Source organism: Oryctolagus cuniculus, chromosome 6, assembly GCF_964237555.1.
Source record: "Oryctolagus cuniculus chromosome 6, mOryCun1.1, whole genome shotgun sequence".
Classification (NCBI taxonomy): Eukaryota; Metazoa; Chordata; class Mammalia; order Lagomorpha; family Leporidae; genus Oryctolagus; species Oryctolagus cuniculus.
In genome coordinates, this window is record NC_091437.1 from 37,696,277 (window position 1) to 37,708,680 (window position 12,404).

Consider the following 12,404-nt stretch of genomic DNA (forward strand, 5'->3'; position numbering starts at 1 on the left):
TTTTATAAAGGATGTTTCCATCACCCAGTATCACAAGAAAAGTTGCTTCCCTAATGCTCTTCTTCCTGAGAGCTTCAACAGGGTACACGTCATCAAAAAAGGGTTTCACTGAGAAAAACGTAAGACACAGGCTGCAGGAAAGTGAAATGCAACCCGAGAGGGGGAAGCAGGCCTGGACGCCCGCCGGGGGAGAGGCCCGCCTCCGACAGACGCTTCTTCAACAACCTGGACAAACACCCTGAGTGCACCTGCAGGCCGCACAGATGGCTGGTTCGGTGTGGGCTTGACCTACGATCACTTCACAGAAGACCCAGCAAATGAAAAGCCAAGGCCACAGTGTCCTGGGGAAACTGAGGTTTTTGTGGGAAATGAGTCGTCAGGGTCGTGTCCGAGGCGGCGCGGCTCTGCAGAGCACTCACGGCGTCTGCTGGATGCTAATCCACTCTGGGACTGGGCTGCAGGAGGAAGCTGTTCCGATACAGGTGTCCGGGAGGATGAGGAGGGAGAGGGATGTGGAAGGGGAGCGGAGGGAGGGTGCTAGAGAGCAGAAACCAGGCCGCGGCGATACCGGAGGGGCATCCGGAGATGCCGACGGGTGAATCCCAAGACAGGTGGCTGAGAAGTTTGGAAGTGGTGTGAAAAGGAGGGTGAGCACGGCAAGCCTTGTACAAGTATTTGATTCTTTAAACTGTGGGAATTTCATAACTTTGATACAAAGCAAAGCCAAATTTAAAATAAAGAGAAAAATACATCAAAGTCAACAGATTCTCAGGCGACTGTGATAAAGTGGCGGTGCAGAGCCTTTTCCCCTGTTCAGCAACTTTAGGACAAGGTCAACCCCAAGGTCAGCCCGTCCTTGCCCACAGGAGGCTGGAGGCTGAGTCTCAAGTCTGAGCTGCCCAGAGCGGGTGATGACGGCTCCCCCAGCTCTCCTCATGGGAAGAGGGCCCATTTCCCCCGCTGGCACCCAGGGCCCACCGCCCAGTGGAGGAGCCCTATCCCACCCACCCCGCCTGCATAAAGAGGGAGACAGGAAGCAGGGGGCCGGGATGCCGCTCCCTTATGGGAATAGGAGGTGAGGTGGGAGCCAGCTCGCCCATTGTGCTCTCAGAGACAGTCTGACTCAGAGAGGGCCCTGGCTTGACCCAGGGTCACTCAGCAAGGTCCTCAGGCCTGGGACTGAGCCCTGCAGGGTGGTGGGAAAGTTAAGAGAGCTGGAGAGAGGCTGCCTGGAGTCACACAGCCTGCTCCACAGCGGCTGGCTTCAGGACCAGGGAAGGGACGATACAGGTGAGTCTGGGACACCTTTTGTCCTCCCCCCACCAAAGCCAGGAAACGCTCAAAGACACCAAGCTTCACCAGAAGGACCCGGGGAGGCACCTGGCAGGGAGCTGCGGGGCAGTGCCAGCCGCCATGGGAACAGCTTCCTCCTGCAGCCGGGTCCCAGCAGTGAGGGGTGCAAGCTTCTGCGGAAGGAGAAGGCAGCAGGGCCGGTTAAGCTGCCACTGTGAGCCCAGCATCCCAACTGGGAGTGCCAGTTCAAGTCTGCTCCAGCTCCCTGCTGACGCACCTGTGAAGGCAGCAGAAGACGGCTTAGGTATTTGGGTCCCCGCCCCCACGCATGGGGGAAACCAGGATGGAGTTCCTGGCTCCTGGCTTTGGCCTGGCCAAGACCTGGCTATCACAGCCATTTGGGGAGTGAACCAGTGGATGGAAGCTCTCTCTCTTATTCTACCTTTCAAAAAATAAATACATTTTTAAAAAAAAAAGATATAAACGGTTTCCTTAGAAACTGGGAAATGCTGAATATGAACTGGCTATCAGGTGATATTTGAGAATTGCTATTTTCTTAGGTATGGTAATGGGGTTTTAGTCTAGCAAGAGAATTTTTTTAAATTTATTTATTTATTTGAGAGGCAGAGAGAGAAAGAGAAGGAGCGGCCATCCAGTGGTTCACTCCCCAAATGCCCATAGTGGCTGGAAATGGTCCAGGCCGAAGCCAGGAGCTAGAAACACAACCCCGGCCTCCTGTAGGCAGCAGGGCCCAATTATTCGAGGCATGACGACTGCCTTTCAGGCTCCACATTAGCAGGCAGCTGGAGCAGGAGCCAGAGGGAGACACTGGACCCAGGCACCCCGATATGGGGCATGGACATCTTTTTTTCACCTATTTGTAAGAGGGAGAGAAATCTCTCCCATCTGCTGGTTCACTCCCCAGACGCCTACAACAGCTGAGCCTGGAGCAAGGAACTCAAGGACTGCAGCCGTCTCCAGCTGCCTCCCAGGGTGCACCCCAGCAGGAAGCTGGAACCAGGAGCAGAGGCGGGACTCGAACCCAGGCACTCTGACGGGGACATGGGCATCCCAAATGATGTCTTAACTGCTGCACCAAATGTGCATCCTCAGATGTGTGATTTCAAGCAAGTCACTTAACTCCTCTGTGCCTGCGAACAGAACCCGTCTCGTCACACCGCTGATGTTGAGTGAGTGAAGACGTGCCTGCCTGACACCGAAAAGTGTGCAGTTAGCGTGACACCGCTCACAGATCTGCTGCTTTCTGCAAATGTGTTACATCGGCCCTGGGACCCTGAGGGGATGCTGCATTCGGAGCTGCTCACTGCCCTCAGGCCCGCCCCTCTGGGGGCCTTCTGGGAGTCCGGTCCTGCAGGGTCGCCTCTGAGCTAGTGTAGGTGACCACCTGAGATGCCTGCCCTCCCTTAGGCTGACTCTCCAGGCCCCAGAGGAGTGGGTTCCTGCCAGCTCACTCAGGGCGAGCTGGCAGGTGGAGCCTCCTGGGCCTTGCCACTCCCTGTGCCCCTGCTTGGTCCCTGAGTCCCTGAGGAGCCACCCTGAGTGGCAGGTGGGCAGTGCACACCCAGCTTCATCCATTGAACAAGGAGCTGGAAAGGGGGCTCTTGGTGGGGGCGGGGGAGCTGGTGTGGACTCCACTCCTGTATCCGCTACACCTGCCCCAGGTAAGTGCCCGTCACTCTCTCTCACTCATGCCCTCAGCAATGCAGTGGGCGTCTGTTGTATTCCAGGTCCTGCTGTGGGGCTCGGGATACAGGAATGAACAAGGCACAGAAGCAAGCCTGTCCTTAGGGAGTTCACAGCCCGTGGCAGGAGACGGGCATCTTGTTGCCTGGGCGAGCGTAGGGAGTGCTGTGGGAAAGGCAAGCCATTGGTGGAGGAGCAGAGGGTGTGCAGCTTGCAGGACTCGTGGCGGCGGGGGGTCCTCACTGACCAGGTGAGAGGTGAGCACAGGCGGCAGGGAAGGAGAGTGATTGGCCCAACTGTGGCTGGGCAGCCCGTGGGACAGGCTCCTCCCTGTGATTCACTCATTCAGCAATGATTCACTTTTTTTTTTTTTTTTTTTTTAATGTTTGCCTATTCATTTACTTATCTGAAAGGCATAGTGACAGAGAGGGGAAATACTGAGAGAGATCTTCCAGCCACTGGTTCATTCCCCAAATACTCAAAACAGCCAGGCTGAAACCAGGAGCTGGGAACTCCATCTGGGTCTCCCATGTAGGTGGCAGCAACTTGAGCACTTGGGCCATTACACTGCAGGGAGCTGGAATCAGAAGCACATCCAGGACCCAAATCCAGGTGCTTTGATATTGGATGTGGTGTCCTAAGCGGTCGCTTAACCCGCTGTCCCACAGCAAGTATTAAACGGTGCCAGGCACTGATCTGGACCAGGAGCTAGGGCACACAGGCACACGGCTGAGCCTAGGTCTATCCAGGACCCGGCTGTTAGCTGGAGACCAGGCCACCAAGGGCCATGTGGCTGGTGCGGGCAAGCACGAGGCCATGAGGGAGGCCCATGAGGCCGTGGTGAGCAGTCAGGCCACAGAGGCACGGCTGCTGGGGCTGTCTCAGGCAGCGCGGAGGAAATCAGGGGGACAAATGTACCCAACTCCCTCATCCATGGAGAGGGGAGGGACGAGACCCTGCTGAGCCATCACGTTTCAGTGACAAAATGAAGATACTGGCATTCATGAAACAGGAAGTGTTTGTCACATATGAGGAACAGAAAGCCGCAGTGCATCTGAGCACTGAGCGAGGGGAGAGGGGAGGGGGTTTGGGATGTTGCTGAGACAAACCAGGGCCACAGCACTCGGAGATCCCCCCTGCACCCTGACGCCAGCAGAGGCTGGGGCTCAGCCCTCACTGGGGCTCTCCAAGTGCCTCTGTGTTCCGGCTCCTGGTCCAGACAAGTCATATCTTGGGGACTGCTCCAGGGACAACACACATGGAGCAGAGGGCACTGGGCAGGCGTGCCGGGCTGGCCCACGAGTGACACACAGATCTTAGGGTGTCAGAAATGGGGCCAGGAGCCTGGTTAGGAGGTGAAGTTGTTTAGAGATGGTGGTGACTTGGGGCACCAGTGGGGACTGTGAGAAGGGGAAGGATTTGATCATTGCTTCCCATGTGGGAATGCCAGGGCTTGCTGGGAAGGACGGGGCAGCAGAGACCGCATTCCCCACTTTCTACAGCAGCTGCCCCTCCACAGGGCAGGGCAAACCAGTCCCCCGCCACCTCCCCTTGTCCTGGTCCCCAGGACTCAGCCCACTCCACCTCCTAGCCTGGCTGCTCTCTCCCTACCTGCGCCCCCCCTTCCCACCCATGGGTTATGGGGAAGGGGAACTTCTCAGTCCCACCAAGGCCCCCCCACTCTGGACTCTCATGGCTCCTGGGGGCCTCCTGTTCTTTAGAAAGATTTCTTTCATTATTTATTTGAAAGGGTCACACAGAGAGAGACCTTCCATTCACTGGTTCACTTCCCAGATGGCCACCATGGCCAGGCCCAAACCAGGAACTTCACTGAAGTCTCCCATGTTGTGGGATGGGAGCCTTCCCAGGTGCATTAGCGGGGAGCTGGATTGGAAGCGGCTTCACCCTCTGTGCTACAGCACCAGCCCCGTGGATTCTTTTCTTTTCACAGCAGCGCTGGAGTCTCAAGGGGATTAAAGTTGCTGCACAAGCACTAGCTAAGTCCTAGGAAGCAGCAAACTCGGGATTTGAATCCCAGCCTGAGCTGTCCACAGAGCCCATTTTCTTAACCGCCTGCCCTGCTGCCTCCCACAGCTGCCTTACACACTTGACCAGGCTGAGCAGAGGCCAGGCCTCCTGCAGCCCCTCCTCCCAGGGGGATGGATTAGAAAACAGAGGGGAGGGGCTGGCGCTGCGGTGCCTGTGACACCAGCATCCCATGAGTGCTGGTTCCAGTCCCAGCTGCTCCACTTCTGATTGCGCTTCCTGCCGACATGCATGGGAAAGCAACGGAAGATGGCCCAAGTGTTCGGGTCCTGGACACCCAGGTGAGAGACCCAGATGGAGTTCCTGCCTCCTGGCTATGGCCTAGCCCAGACCTGGTAGTTGCAGCCGTTGGGGGAATGAATCGGCAGATGGAAGATCTCTCTCTCGCCCCCTATCTCTCTCTCTCTCTCTCTCTCTCTCTCTCTCTCTCTGCCTTTCAAATAAATAAATAAATCTTAAAAAAAAAAAAAAAAAAAAAAAAAAAAAAACCCAGATAGGATTTCTCCCATGGTATGCGCTGGTCCATAGTGACCATTTCTACCTGGATTACTCTCCAGGAAAGCTTGGTACCAGTCTACCAGACTTCTGTGCTGCCCAGGAATGATGCCTTTTGGACCTCTCCTCACATCCCTGATGTCTGCTTGCATGCCTCTAGAGACAGTAAGCTCACTACCTCCAGGAACAACACATTCTGGGCAGTTTGCAGCACGGACTCTGATGCACTTTACTCTGGTTGATTTTTAACTTGGGCCTCAGCTTTCTCATCTGTGAAATGGTAATAGTAGTAGTAACTGCCCCCTAGTGTGACTATGAGAATTAAACAAGATGCTACCTTTGAGTTTCTCTGTGAGTGTTTAGCTATGCTGGCCAGCATGGAAGCCACTAGACACACATGCTATTTGGGCCTTCGAATGTTGCTAGTCCCCATCAAGAGGTGCTATAAGTGGAAATGCACCATGGATTCCACATTTAGCACACACACACCAAAGTAAAACACTTTCATAGTTAATTTTTAACATTTATTTGAAAGGCAGAGAGACAAAAGATTTCCCATCTGCTGCTTCACTCCCCAGATTTCTACAGCAGCCAAGGCTGGGCCAGGCTGAAGCCAGGAGCCCAGATCTCAGCCCAGGTCTCCCACACAGGTGGCAGGGACCCAACTACTCAGGCCTTTACCTGCTGCTTCCCAAGGTGTACAGCAGCAGGAAGCTGGATCAGAAGCAGAGGCAGGACCCAATCCCAGGCAGCCCAGGCCCTTTCAGTATGGAATAGGAGCATCCCAAGCGGTGGCTTCATCCACTGCACCACAACATCTGCCCTGATACTAACCTTTATGTTGATCATACGTTGAAGTGAAAATATTTTGGGGGCCAGCCTTGTGGCACAAGAGGTTAAGCTGCTGATTGTGATGTCTGCAATAAGTCCTAACTGCTCTGCTTCTGATCCAGCTCCTGCTAATGTGTCTAGAAATACAGCAGAGGATGGGCCAAGTACGTGGGCCCCTGCCACCCACGTGGGAGACTTGGATGCAGTTCCAGGCTCCTGGTTTGGGCCTGGCCCAGCCCTGACTGTTGTGGACATTTAGGGAGTGAACCAGCAAATGGAAGATCTAACTGTCCATATCTCTGTCACTTTACCTTTAAAATAAATAATTTTTTAAAAATATTTTTGATATATTGGGTTAAATTATTAAAATTAATATCACTTTTTTGTACTTTATATAGCTACTAGAAAGTAAAAATTACACATGTGACTCATTTTCTTTGGCTGCACTTATTTCTCTGGGTGCTAATTCTAGTGGGATTGCTGTTGTTTTTTAGTAGGGGAGAAGACAGAGTTGAATTCTCCTGGCTGGATCTGGTTCTCACATACAGCATCTGAGCTGCAAGGGCTCTTGGGAAGTCACAGAGTTCCAAATCCTTCTTGTAATGATGAGAAAACTGATCTCATAAGGAATGGGATATGCTAAGGGCCACAGAACTAGGGGTAACAGACCCCAGATGGGAAGGCGGGCACCCACGCAGCAAACCCTTCCCATCAGAACAACGCTGCCACCTGGTGGTCAGCGTGTGACTGTGCAAGCTCCACAGCTTCTGCGCTCCCTTTAACCCCCGGACTCTGTCCAGCCCTCAGCAGAGGCCCCAGGACAGAGTGTTCTACTCCACAGAGCCTCACCTGCACACAATCGGTGCCTACAGACAGGTGTAGATCTGCATGCGGGCTTTGCTCTTTCTAGCTGAATGTCCTGGATAAGACCTTGTTTCCCTACGTGTGCAGTGTGGGTAGGGGCAGAAATGGCAGTACTCACTGCAGTGACTGAGGCCAAGTCCTATCTGGAGGCACCAGGTACTTAGAGAGCCCCAGGTGCTGGGATGCGGCCATGGCTCCAGTCCAGCAGCTCTCCACGGGTGGTCTCTGGACCATCAGCATCAGTGCTACTTGGAACCTGGGAGCAATGCAAGCCTTCAGGCCTCCACCCCAGATCTTCTGAACCAGAAACTGTGTGCAGGGCCCAGCAACATGAACCTGATACACACACATCCCTGAGGTCCGTGGGGCTTGGAGACACAGACACACGTAGCCAGAGGACAGGGGTGCCAACTGATCTGCGGTGGTCATGGAAGGCCTGAGATCCAGTGGAGACCCAAAGTGAGTACCTAAGGCAGAGGGGCTTGCCTTCTCCTGGGCAAGACACTCCCTGTGAACAGGCACCTCACCAGCCGCTGGGAGACACACTTAGCCGTGTGCAGACCGGCAACTGCAGTTGTTATTCTGGTCACTCACATATCCAGCTGAACACTGAGACTGCAGGACCTGGGGGTGTGGCCTGGCGGGTTAAGACACTGCTTGGAAGACAGGCATCCCGTAACAGAGCAGTCAGCTTCCCATCCAGCTGCCCGCTCATGCGCCTGGGAAAGCAGCAGATGGCCCAAGTGCTTGGGACCCTGCTACCCACATGGGTGACCTGGATGGAGTTCCTGGCTCCTGGCTTTGGTCTGGCCTGGTTCCAACAGTTACAGCCATTTGACAGAAGATCTGTCACTCTAACTCTTCAATCGATGAAAATGTCAGCTATTTAAAAAATATTTTTAAATATACAGACTCCTGCCACACTGAGTGATCCTGACATAATTTGCCTGTGGAAGTCTGGCCTACCCTTGTGCTCCTCCCTCTACACAGCTCTTTGGAAAAACCTTCATCGTGTGCCCCTCGGTGACTGCTGCCCAGCCAAGCTCTACCACGCAGCACGACTGGTGCCTCTTTCCCAAGAGAACCTCACCTACCTGACATGCCTTAGGCCACCTTGGGGGGCCAAACGGGCCCCTGCAGCCACGGCGCGGGGAAGCTTTCCTGCTCCTGCATCAGGAATTCACAGCGGCCTTGGCAGCCCCCCTCCCTCTCTGGGATGTCCATCACCCACCCTCTTCACAGGCCAACGGAGCTAACGGGAAGCCAGAAGAGCCAGCAGGCGAGCGCTCTGCTCCGGGCAGAGGGGAGGAAGCCACCCAGGAATGCACTGCACTGCGGGCCTCTGCCATTTCCTCACACTCACCTTGCAGCTCAGCCCTTCTTCCTTCAGCGCCTCCGATGTGCACTTAAACCATCCACGACTTCATGTCAACCACCACAGATGCTTCCCCGTCTGAGAACTGTCTTTGGTCCAAGTATGTCTGCTTATTATTGCTGGGTTCTGCCTGTTTTTGTTCCACTGTTTCTTTAAGCATTTCACATGCAGTTATGCCGTATTCTGATCTGATCTGGAGCCTTGGGGCACACTGGACCTGATGACTGTCTCTGCTCTCACTGGGAAGGCTTGTGTGTGTGCCATGTGAGCGTGTGTATGGGCGTGCCCCATGAGGGGTACCTCCTCTGTGGGATACCCGAAGGCCTCAATTATTTACGATTTTCTCCAGAGGATCTGCTTTTGCTTCTGCCGAGAACTCAGGGACAGTCCTACCTGGGTCCGCAGTAGCCCACAAATCTGCAAACATCTGACTGTGTCAAGTTCAGCTCCCTCACCCTGGGGTAGCAGAAGGGGTCGGGAGTCTAGGCTCAGCTGCTGGCCACTGACCCCCGAGTTCCTTCTCAGGGCTGCCCTCTTTCTTGGCCTGCAGCTTACTTACCTCCTCTTTGTTTTCTATCTCCTTTCTTCAAAGCCCATGGAGATTTCTTTACTTGTTTGGAGCCCTGGAACGCGTGTTTGAATTTATCCAGGACCTAGAAAGGCCCTTCAAACTGTCTAGCTGGACAGACTGCAGACGTTGAAACCCTTTCATCCAACGGTGCATCGGTCTTTTTTTTTTTTTTTTTTTTTTAAGGGAAAGGGTTTATTGGGGAAAACCCAGCAGACTGGAGGGAAGGGGCGAAGAGGGAAAAGGACAGTAAGAGAGTAAGAGAGAGAGGAGAGAGGGGAGTGAGAGAGAAGAAGAAGCTAGAGAGGGCCACGTGTTCAGCAACAGGTCCTTTTAAAACTTTCCCGGATGGCTGGTGCCACGGCTCACTAGGCTAATCCTCTGCCTGCGGCGCCAGTACCCCGGGTTTTAGTCCTGGTTGGGGCGCCGGATCCTGTCCTGGTTGCTCCTCTTCCAGTCCAGCTCTCTGCTGTGGCCCAGGAAGGCAGTGGAAGATGGCCAGGGTCCTTGGGCCCTGCACCCCATAGGAGACCAGGAGGAAGCGCCTGGCTCCTGGCTTTGGATCAGCGCAGCACTGGCCGTAACGGCCATTTGGGGGGTGACCCAACTGAAGGAAGACCTTTCTCTCTCTCACTGTCTAACTCTGCCTGTCAAAAAAACAAAAACAAAACAAAACAAACAAAACAAAAAAACTTTGCCAGAGGGCAGCAGGAGCAGGGAATCCCATTAGGATGGGGGTGGAACTTGACACCGGTGGTTGGGCCATGTGGCCACCTGGCTTTCAGCATTGGAGACTAGGGCCTAGGATGTAAATCAGGGTGTAGATCGCGCCATAGATAAAACGGTGCATCAGTCTTCATTGAGCCCCCACTTTGCAGCCTGGGTGGGTACTGGGCAATAGGCCCTGAACAAGACATAGTGCTCCCCAGAGCGTACAGTCAGTGGGGGAGACAGGTCCTCTCAAGAGAGGGTGCCCAATGGCGCCACGCAGGAATGGAGGTGCCACAGGAATTCTGTGGAGGGGGACCCTGAGGAGCACCCAGGAAGACAACTGTGCGACAGTACTGAACTCATCCGAACACAGGAGCAGAGGACAGTGAGGCTGGGTGGGGGACAATAGATGCTAAGTGAGCCAAGCTGGGAGTGACGGAAGCACAGGCAGGTGGAAGGTGACAGGTATGCAGGGCAGACTCTGAAGGTGGGGCCGTGACTACACAGCAGGGGAGTGACACAACTGGCATTACACCACACAGTTGCAGTGTGGTAGAGGGACACACAGGGTCAGAGGAAAAGACAGGAGACCTATCTGGAAGCAGACTGTGGCAGGAACTCGGCTGAGAGGCAATTGGGAAAGGCACGGTGCAGAGAAGTGGGGACCATCTCTAGGGGCCTAGTTGGGGTAGTGGTTCCAGCCACCAGTTTCAGATGCACCTGCCGAGGCTGGGCTCTCAGTCTCTGAGTCCTGCCCTGCTCACCTCGGCAGTCTGAAGGCTGCCGTGTTCCAAGCTCAGCGGCACAAGCTGGCTCTCCTCAGGGCGGGGGGGGGATCGGAAAGGAACTGCTTTCAAAAACCTGGTCCATGGCAGTCCTGGTTACCAGGCAACAGCAAGACAAGATTCAAAGTCCCAGCTGTCCTCTAGGCTGCTCGGCACAGAACTGGGCAGGCATCAGGACAGCAGTGGCTTCTCAGTGCCAGGTGCTGGGCTAAACACCTCCACTGGTGAAGCCCCAGGAGGCAGCCGGCATCACAGGAGCGTGCACTCCACAGCGGAGGCCGTGTGCCCGAGGCGGCAGCGTAAGCTGTGGAACTCGAATTCTCATCCCCCTCAAAGGGCTGAGTACAACGTCCTGCCTTTGGATCCAGGTGAGAACAGCCCTCTATTTTTCACCTGAATAATTTGGCTACAAAGTAACTCTGGACTTAACAAAAAGCTGCACACATTGTGTCCCCTGCCCAGTCTCCTGTAAACTACTGTAAGCTGTCAGATCAGCAGACTTAGTACATCTTCTTCACTTCCTTTGGTTCTTATAACTTTCTTTAAAAAAAATATTTGAAAGGCAGAGTTAGAGAGGGAGAGACAGATCCTCCATTCTTCCAAACAGCCGCCAACAGCTATGACTAGGTCAGGTCAAAGCCAGGAGCCTCCTCCACGTCTCTCACTTGGGCCATCGTCGTCTACTGCTTTCCCGAGTGCTTTAGCAGGGAGCTGGACTGAAGTGGGGTACCCGGGACTAGAACTAGAGCCCACATCAGTTGCTGGCATCGCAGGCTGTGGCTTAACCCATTAAGCGACCCCACCCCCCTTTTTACATCCTGGCTTCTGACAATTTAGGGAGTACTGGCATTTTGTGCTGTCCTCACAGCGGGCTGAAGGTGTGCCACGTGTAGGAAGCTCACCAGAGGTGGGGCGCTCCTGTTAGCAACAACCAGCCAAGGGCACACAATCTTCGCTTGGTTAAGCCAGTGTGTACCAAGTTTCCCTGCAGTAAGAAACTGTCCACTTTTCCTCTCCATGTTCTACTTTTTGGAAAGCAAGTCACTGTGCCCAGGCCACATTCCTAGTTACAATTTGTGACGTTCCTTCCTAAGCATTACCTGCACCTTCTTCCTAGCTTATTAACAACCATTTTATCAGGATGGACTCACATTTCAACTCTGAAATAATTAGACCCTTCTCTTCGAAGAAGAAACAAATGTCCATCTGTCCAATATCACAGAACTGGTGGCAGCCACGGCTGGACACTTCTCCTCCCAGGGGAGAGCTACGGTGCGGCCCTGTATATCCAAACAATGGCAAGTCATCAACATTCAGGGAAGGCAGCAGTGGCCCCTAAATGAACCAAACACAGGACCACAGAGCAGCGGATTCCGTTCACTTAGAATGTCCAGAACAGTGGAGTACTACCAGGGCCTGGGGTGGCTGCCCCACTGAACTGCCCAGTGACTGCCCACGCAGTGTGTGCCCTGTGCAGGCCTGGAGGCAGCTATCTGTTCATTTTGTTGCCCATATGAATTAGCTAACAGCAGCACCCTCTTCAGTTTTTAAGCAGTACCTGGAGCACAGGCTTTATCACAGCACCCCTCTGGGCTCAGGCCCTTCCCATGCGCTCACACCATCAGAGCTGCCCTCCTGGCATCCCTCTGCCTTAGAACTTTAGCTCCTAGCCTCAGCGCCTTCTCCTCCCCACCTCCTAACCACAGCAGTCACAGGGCACCATGGCAATCCT